Source organism: Tupaia chinensis, unplaced genomic scaffold, assembly GCF_000334495.1.
Source record: "Tupaia chinensis unplaced genomic scaffold, TupChi_1.0 Scaffold000473_1, whole genome shotgun sequence".
Classification (NCBI taxonomy): domain Eukaryota; kingdom Metazoa; phylum Chordata; class Mammalia; order Scandentia; family Tupaiidae; genus Tupaia; species Tupaia belangeri.
The window spans coordinates 4,534,166-4,543,753 of NW_006159982.1; the positions used below are offsets into that span (position 1 = coordinate 4,534,166).

General features: G+C 37.4%; 1 protein-coding gene across 2 annotated transcripts in view; it reads left to right on the forward strand.

The window, feature by feature from the left end:
- SPATA17 (spermatogenesis associated 17) overlaps nucleotides 1-9,588 on the forward strand; it is a 263,127-nt gene that overhangs the window by 243,797 nt on the left and 9,742 nt on the right. The window contains exon 11 of one of the 2 annotated variants that reach the window (XM_006155849.2): nucleotides 6,332-6,808. The exons of the other annotated variant lie outside the window; for it this stretch is intronic. The gene's annotated coding sequence lies outside the window, so the exon portion shown is untranslated. Of the gene's footprint in view, nucleotides 1-6,331; nucleotides 6,809-9,588 lie in introns of those variants that run through there. 2 annotated transcript variants of the gene reach the window in all.

Genomic DNA, 9,588 nt, shown 5'->3' on the forward strand with positions numbered 1-9,588 from the left:
TGCATTTTATGTAATGAACACTGAAGGAACATGTGTTGTATAATACCTTTACAAAAATATTTAAATTTAAAAAGTATAATCAACAGAAGTCAAAAAGACCCAAAATTTCACAAGAGGTGTACCACAGGAAATGTGGCCTTCGCAAAGATAATTATCTAGAGAACAGAACTTCCCATCTTCGAGGAAAGTACACAGCACACTTAGGACTGTATATCCATTTTCCAACTCACACCTGAGCTGCAGCCCTTTGGAGACCATGTTAGATCTACCACCTTATTAGAATTTATGAATATGAACTGTTCATTAGCCACTGCTAAAAAAAAAAAAAAGAAAAGAAAAAGAAAAGAAAGCTTTATTCCAAATAAATTCTGACATTGACTCAAACTTACAACTTTATCTTGACACCACATGCATCCTCTGGGCATCCAGATTCTAATTTGATCTTAAGGATGGAAAAATAAATGATAGGTTTTGTTTTCCACATGCCTTTTTGCCTGAGACTCAGTGGAGGACATTGCAGAAGATTTCACTGTGAAGAAAGAATCTGGATAAAAAATTTATAACAGCAACTGTACCTCCTAACATTAGAAGTAGCAGCAGGTCTACTATTCTTAATATTTAGCATCTACCATAAATAGAAGTCAAATTCTCATATGTAGCATTGGAGATATTTTAATAAATATCCATTAACTGCAAGGGATTGTATACGGGGAACTACATCGACATATCTTCTGCCCTTGGAAAATTACTCTAGGAAAGATTATTGGTTTATTATACTTAGTAAATATTTACCGAGTCTTTTCTATACTGGGTGGTGGTCTACAAGTGGAAGTAAAAGCAAACACAAATTCCTTCTCTTACAGAGTTTACATTTCAGTGAGAAAGTGAAAAATATTTAAGTAAAATGTGTATGAAGAGTATGTCATAAGTAACAAGTAAACAGATATAGAGAGAGCTAAATGGTAAGGAGAAGTATTTGAAGAGTCAGAATGTGACTTAGAGGATTAGGAAAGGTCTCTGAGAATGTAGATGCCTACCATCTGAGACCCTGCTTTGGAGATGACAGCGATCAGTAGGCCATAGTTCACCTGGTCCACAAATACAAGGGAGGAAGAACAGCAATGAAGGGAGGGCGGTGCATCAGACACTGGCACTCCGCACGAGTGTCAGCTGGGGTGTTAGCCAAGGAGCAAATGTCTGTGTTGGGTTTGCACTTCATCATGATGTTGTCATAGAGGAAGTGAGACCGGAGGAGCTCCTTGAAAAGAAGGCTAATGTAATCTGACCACATTGTCGCATTTCTCTGGAATAATAATTTTCTCAGGACAGAGTGCCCTTTCTGTGGACTACATTGGTTGAGCACTTTCAAAAGCAGCAAGTTAAGGGCAGCCAAGCTAGTTCACCCTTTCTCCAGTCTCCCATTTCCTCACTCTCCCTATCCTTCTCTGTTTCTCCACTCAGCCCTGCTCCAGAGTCTTGGAAGAACTACACAGGACTCTACTTAGACTAGTCCCATGGTTCTTGGTAGGGGAGGGCAGAAGTAAGGGGCAAATGCCAGCGCAGCTAAGCCAGAGGAGGGTAAATAAGGCATACGACTTGTTATACCAGGTGCTCTCAGTTTTCATTCTGCAAAGCCAAAAGATGCCACAAAGTTCTTCCTTTTACAAAACGTGTTACTCTCCATTATCAGCTGGTACTAGCTGGAAGTCACTCCTGTTTCCTATTGCTGTGAGACCCATATGGCTAGAACCCCACAAATCACTCAGTAAGTTCATTTTTATTAGCAGCTTCTGCTTAATTAAGGGATGCACCATGTTCCATCAATCAGTTTCTATGCATTCAAGTCAGTTGCAGTCACCACTGCTAATAGATGTAGTTCTTGTACTTTAGGAAAATAAAAGATCTGGGACAGACTGGCTCCAAAAGTCAAGGGGGGCAACGTCTGTCACTGGAGCACTGCTGCGGCAATTCCTTCAAACATGAGACTAGCTATAGACACAAGTAATAGATGCTGCCTTGAGTGTCTCTACCCCAAGAGATAGGAGCTTTGATTCATTGGACCAGATGCCTGTTAGACAGGTACTACCCTAACATATTAATATCAGGCAGTAAATTGTATATAATTGTTTTTCATTGTTTAGAAAGTACAGAATGCAAGATGTATAGATTATAGAGGCAACCATGTCAGAAACAGGAATAAGATTGGTATATATTTTAAACTCTTTTGCCCCCATTATATTTCTCTATTCAGTGTTAGGCTTTACGTTGGAACTACTATTTAATCACACGCTTTGCTTGAGTTGGTTTCCAAAACTTTCAAAGTGTAGTCTGTCTTCACTATTTATGAATTTCATATATACTGAAATCTATTTGCAACCTCAACATCAATACTTCTAGCATTTTCACCATCATTGGAGGACATGTTCTGAGTGGAGACAAACTGAAGTTGTTCCAGCTGTTCTTTCCAGGTGAGGTCTAGGTCTAGAGGATTAGGAAAGGTCTCTGAGAATGTAGATGCCTATCATCTGAGACCCTGCTTTGGAGATGACAGCGATCAGTAGGCCATAGTTCACCTGGTCCACAAATACAAGGGAGGAAGAACAGCAATGAAGGGAGGGCGGTGCATCAGACACTGGCACTCCGCACGAGTGTCAGCTGGGGTGTTAGCCAAGGAGCAAATGTCTGTGTTGGGTGAAGCTCTGCCTTCTTTCAGACAGGCACTGTGATGTGATGTTAGGCTGCTATTGACTTTCTGATGATATGCCAGAAAGAGGATTATCTACTTTGGATGATCCTGGATCATCAAGTCATGAAGAACCATGATGGTTTTCCAGACTGCAGTTGGCCATGGGTAACTGAAACCATAGAAAGCAAAAGAGTGGATAAGGGAGGACTACTGTACAAAATGAAGAGTGAACTTTTATATAGGGAATTTTTTAAAATAATCAACCAGAATCATGGGTTTTCAGAATAGAATGAAGACTACATTAAAGGAGTAACAAATGACTGGCATAATGAATGGGTAGGGGAAAAAGGAGCCAATCTTGGTAACTGTGGAAAAAATGGTGTTTGGAATAGACATTGTCAAGTCTGAAAGTAAAAACTGTGCATAAACACTGTATTCTAATTGGCAAATTTGTTTCTCACAGAGATATGGGTTATCAATTCTGAAACTCAGTTAAAAGTATGACACCAATGGGCCAGCAGATGGCATGGTGGTTAAGGCAATGGACTCCCTCATGGCTGACCATGGTTCAAGTACCAGACTTGGCAGCTTGATTTTTCACTTTCCCTTTCCCTCTCTCTGTCTCTCTCTGGTCTAACTAAAAATAATAATAATAATAATAATAATAACAAATAAAATTGGATAAATACAATAATTCTTTTAAGAAAATAAAATCAAAGTATGACACCACTATTAATTTGTTAGTACTGACAAAAACACAGTTGGAAAAACTGGTGATATGGAAACTCTGCCATCTTGGTAACATTTTTGTAAATGTAAAATTGTTCCAAAATAAAGATTTGAAACAAATTAACATATACATGCAATATATACTTGCATATGTATATACATATATAAATTGCATAAGTGTTATTACAAATAATTTGTTTTTTAGTCACAATAGAGAAGTGGTGGTATAATGCCTTAAGGGATCAGAAAAAGGGGAGAAAGGAATCAGTGCTGTCCTTGCAATATACAAACTTTACTTTTCAAAGCCTACTTACTTGTCCCAGGCCTTAGATTTTATAGAAGAAAATAAGAAAATTTAAAGGAAGATAAAGAATAAAAAAAATATAGAAGAAATAGCAAATGAAAATATAAATATAATTAAAATTTTCAGAAATGTACAAACTGTAGGTAATTTTTCCTACCAGACCCGATTATCAATATGGTTTAGAAAGATGGAAGAAAAATGAGGTCAACAAAACCATAGAATGCACAGGTGGTTCGCAATCTGTCTGGGGTCTCCAACTCTGTACTTCTTAAGACAACAACTACATTGTCACCCATTGAGAAAATTGTTGGGTGATACACACAATTATATATACATAACTATTTCACTGAATAAGACAATTTATGGCATACAATCACAAGGAAATTTCTATCTCTCATTCTCCCTGTAAATGTATCCCATTGGTCTAGATTTTTTTGTTTTTGGGTGAGGATGAAAGCAAGTCTCATGACTTTTTTATTCATGCTTAGATATTGAAAATTGCTATTTCACTTCACAAAAAAACATAATTTTATTTCAATAAGTAAAGTGTCTCATTCCATGTAGTAGTTAAAACTTAGGATTGAGATGTCCTCTCTTCCCTATGCCGGGCCTTCTCTAGATAATTTCCTATTTCTTTCTTCCTGTAGCTATTCTCCTCCTCTTGTATCTTGCTAACTACAGTGTCTGATCCTTCTCATTTCACAGATAGGGATGAAAAAGAAAGAGGAACAAAATCTTCACTTGACTGTTACTGTTGGGTAGTATAGCTTAATGTTCTTGGATTTCGTACATTCCCCAGATGACCCTTTCTATTTTGGGATCTTTGATTAATTTTTTTTTCTAGTGACCTAAAATCATAAATAATCCCTCAGTAACCCTGAGTACAACCATATTCTGGCTGATCTTCTGTGACTTGTATAGCCACTAGTCATCAGGCAGTTAATTCTACCTTGTTTCTCTTGAGGGTCTTCTGGCCTTTCCAGGTGTTTTTCTAGACTGAGATCTTTGAAAATTCTGTATTAATTCCATATCATAAACTATCCCCATTCAATTTACAGAAAACACTCAGACATAGCTTGCAGTAAAAATTCCAGAAGCACAATTATTTGCACACCACAGTCTTCAACATTGCTATCCGTTGCTATCTTAGCCAGCATATCGTTCTCAGGAATGACTCATACAACATTCCACTGTGACCCAATACTATATAAGTTATAAAGTTATTTCTCCAAGGTGTTTTTGAACGTCCTTTTTTCTTTGCTGGAGGTGAAAGAGGAACCCTTCATCTTTCTCTATGGTGGACAGTATTCACAGAGTACCAGCAATTCTTTTCTGAAATGTGTCCCTACAAATCCTCTTCTAATCTCCTGCACCTAGCCCTTTTATACACTCCATGTGAATGAGATTTAGGGGTTATGGAAAGAATTCTTAGCCACCTACTGTAAATTTTTTTTTCTTTTTCTTTTCTTTTGAGAGATTTTTGCTACAAGATATGTGCACTTTCCAGAAAGACAGAGAGAGACAGAGAAACAGAAAAGGAGAAATCACCTCCTAGGGGGATGGCCATGCTGCAGTCCTTTCTCCTCCAATCACCTCTTAGGATTTCATGCACTCACTCACACATACCTAGTGTGATTTTTATGCGACCCAGTCTGGGACTCAAAGCGTGGTCGACTATGTCAGAGTCCAGTAACATAACCATTACACCATCTGCTGGTCCCAAATATTTTTTATCTTATTCTAACACTGCATATACCTCAACCAAAATTCTAGTTTGTCTTACTACTTAAAAAATGTCCTTTTCTGGGATATGTTTGAGCTGCTTCTCACAATTTCAGTTAATTGATAAAGTAATTGGTGTACTTATCTCCCAGAGTATAAGCTAGTTTAGATCAGAATGGCCGGTTGTTTTGTTTTTAAAATTACAAGCAAAAATGTGTAGACATTTTCAAGGCAAAGTCAGTGATAATATCACTTGAAGAAACAGCAAAAAATAAAAGAAAAAAATTATAGAGAATCTGCAAGGAATAACACAAGCATGATCAGGGTTAAAATTTGACTTTGGTATATTTGGCACACATACCGATAATAATATGGCCACTTACTCCAATCTTCTTCCATATTGAGTGGTGCTAAGCCCTCTTCAAGACAGAACAACACGAAGAGGCCTGTTGGGAAAACTGTTCAGTGGAGTCCAACACAGTTCACTTGAGAGGAAAATCAAATTTTCTTCCAGTCCTCAAGCAGTGAAAAGGTGACACATTAACCCCCTGCATCCTTTCAATAATGTGGGAAGTAAATCTAAGCAACGTCGTGCAATGAATGTGAGGCTACATCGTCAAAAATACACAGGTCGACATTTTCCCCTGACATTTTTTCACAGTCGTTTTATCCTCTGCGCATTTTATTATGGTGATGGCTATTAAAGGGTCTCAAACACTACATGGAAAATGTGAAAAATGGCAACCAAACATTGAGCCTATATTTTCTGTAAAATAAAGTACTATTATATGAATATTATTATATACATTCATTATCACAATAAGTAGAGAAAAGTAGTTTTACATCAGAAGTAAATATTTGTGACTTTTTCCTCCCATTTATTTTTACAGAGATTTCCTTCCTAAAGGACTGTATTAAGAAGTTTTGTGACTTTTGCAAGAGAATATATAGATGGTGTGATGTAGCCTTAAGCTTCCTCCACTTGCCACTCTGTGAATTGAGCTGGGTTATGTCATTTCCTCTCATGCCTATAACGCAGCCTTAAGAATAATGACCCTGCAATGTGGCTCTGCTGAAAATGGCTTTTCCTGTGCCAGAAAAAGATGATTCATACTTGGCTTAGGAGCCATTTCTGGAAACTGCCAGAACAAAGGACAGAGGTAATTCACTAAGGGACTCCATCATCATTCAATCCAATTTGGAAATGATGGCATATCACGAAATACAAACATTTTCATTAATATATTTACACACACACACACACACACACACACACACACAGGTGTGTATGCTATGTACGCATCAGCGTGAAAGTATTTATAATGCAGATGTCTTAACACATGCACATATCGTGAGGATATTTATTTCAGGACAGAGATATATCAAGTTGGGTGCTGCAGGTATTCTCATTTCTTATTTAATGATGTAGTCTAAATTAAGTTAGTAATCTACAGTGACCCTGATCTAAAAAGAGCTTGTTTGAAATTGTAAGTCTGCCATCATACATTTTCTTGTTCCTAGGAATTACTAAGAAAGGAAAAAAAAAAAAGAGAAAGATCTGTGTGGTTGTCTTGTCCACTTCTACTGCCTGCTGCCAAAGTTCGAGAAGGATCTGTCCACTCGTGTCAATACTTCCGGTGGCAGGGCTTTCCACCATTCCTGTATCCTCAGAGACCTTGTTAGGAAATTTGTCTCCACAGCCTAGGAGAATGCCTTCTTGCCAGTGTCTTACACACCTCATGTGACCACCCAGTTATCATATTCCTCCTTGGCTATGTGTCAAGCTGCACATTTATTTTTCTTAATCTTTTCTCAAAAATCAATTCTCTGAGTCCCTTAATCATTTTTATTGATCTCTGTTGAATTTTCTCTAATACGATGGCACCTATCTACTTCAGAAGTACAGGCATTTATTTTCTACTTTGCTCATCTTCACCACTCAACGCTCCGCTTTGGCCGGGTACCACACAGTCCACGCACGGAGGCTGCCGCTGACTTTTGTTTCATTGAACATCCACTTCCCACCTGTTCTGTGAGACTCAAAATACATTATAATGGAAACCTAACAGCTTGCTTCTTGCCTTTGTTTGTTGGTGTCTCCTGCTATTTTTTCCCCCTCTGAATCAGATTCTGCTTCAAACACGGCTTAACATTTCTAAGTGTCTGGTGTGGTATCCTGGTCACATCTCTCTGAATTTCTACTTGTTTATTCACTTCTCTCCTTCCAATCTCTTTACTAAACCTGCTTTGCAGCTCTGCTGAAAATTGGAAGACTGTCTTAGGAGAAAGGTAAAATACAGATATTCTTTTTCAAATCAGGAATGTCTTATTTCAAAAAGGTGGCAAGCTTGCAATACATGCAAATAATTTATCTGATAAGCAATAAAGAAAACTTGGGCAGTAACCCAAGAGTCCCCTGTTTATTATTAGGCCTGGAGAAGGGATATCATAACAATAAGACACACTGGTAGGGGTGAGGTTGACGGTAGGCTGTACTTGATAATGATTGCTACCATTCGTGTGTGCTTACAAGGTCCTTGCTGCCAGTCTAAGGCTTTTTTGTATATCTCTTTTCAACTTAAAGAAAATATCTGTGAAAGACACCGTTATAATGAACAGCTTTATAGATGTAGAAACTAAGACCCAGAAACGCTAAAAGCAGGCTCCACGTCAGTCTAGTTAGTAAGTTAGTGGAACACAAGATTCACACACAGGCAGTCTGCTGAGGAAACAGTAAATCTAATAATTTCTTAAGTGTCAGAAATAAATCTGTATTTGTAAAACTCTCACCTTGATCAGCAGAAATACAAGCATAAAACTTTAAGAGGAGCCAGCAAATAGTGTGGTGGTTAAGGTGCTGGGCTTCTATATGGCCTATTGCAGATCCAGTCCCATACCTGGTGGCTCACTTTCTCACTTTTGCTCTCTGTCTCTCAGTCTCTCTTTGGTGAACACATGTGCCTTATAGCAAACTTAAAATAATAATAATAATAAATTAAATAAATAAATAAATTTAAGATATCTTCTGTTGGTTAAGAATTATTTATTTTATTTATTATTATGTTTTAAAATTTGGTATAAGACATTTGTGCTCACCAGAGAGACAGAGACAGAAACAGACAGAGAGATGGAAAGTGAGAGAGCAAGCCACAAGGTCTGGGAATCGAACCACAGTCGGCTATATGGGAGTCCAGCATCTTAACCACCATGCCATCTGCTGGCCCAATAAATAAACAACTTTTTTAAAAAGCTCTCTTTGAGAGTCAAGGTGTCAATGCTATTACATCAACGAAGGATTATTCCGGATAATAGACAAGCCTGGTGGAAAATTTTGCTAGTTTTATGTGATTTTGAAAAAAGATTTTCTTCAATTAACTTTTTACTAGTAAACAAACAAAAAAATAACTTAGTACTGTATTGAGGCCTTTTTAAAAATTCTTTGCACGAAGAATGACAGATCGCCTCTCATCCGAAAGATAATTTTATAAACTATCTCAGATCCTAAAATCTTTTCTTTGGTAATATTACTTTATATATATATTTCAAGCTTTCTTTCTTTTGTGTGAATCCACCTTAGAAGAAGGGCAAGATTTTACCTGGGATGGATTAATCCAGAAGGAAAGGCAATCGATCATTAGGTTCTTCTCAACCTGCAATATCCCTTTGGCCTTCGCTAGAAAAGAAAGAGCAAATCTTCATCCCCTGTTTGTAAGAGAGGCCAGCTCAGCTAAGCTAAAATCAAATCCATATTAATCAAATCTCCCCGTTTGGATCACTTATTATGTAAAAATGAAAAGTAGTATTTCAAGGGGATTCAATTTATGTTCCAAGGGCCTTAAGAACCATTCTTAAAATATGAACGATTCCTGCAATGAATTATTAGTGGCAACCTCTGGTCAGGTCTCTTAGAACTGTTCCAAGGAACTAAAGATGAATTTCCCATTTCTCATTCCCAGAGTTTAGAGGCCTACAAGAATGAGTTTTTTAATCTATGACTTACTGCCTGTTACTAAGTGATTCTGGCTGTGTCAATAAATTTGTTCACAGCTCTAATTGTGTTAATGAATTGAACATAATTAAACTTACAACATGTCATGAGTTTCTTCTGGCAGAACTCTGTAGATTTTTCAAAAAAGATCTCAGCAGG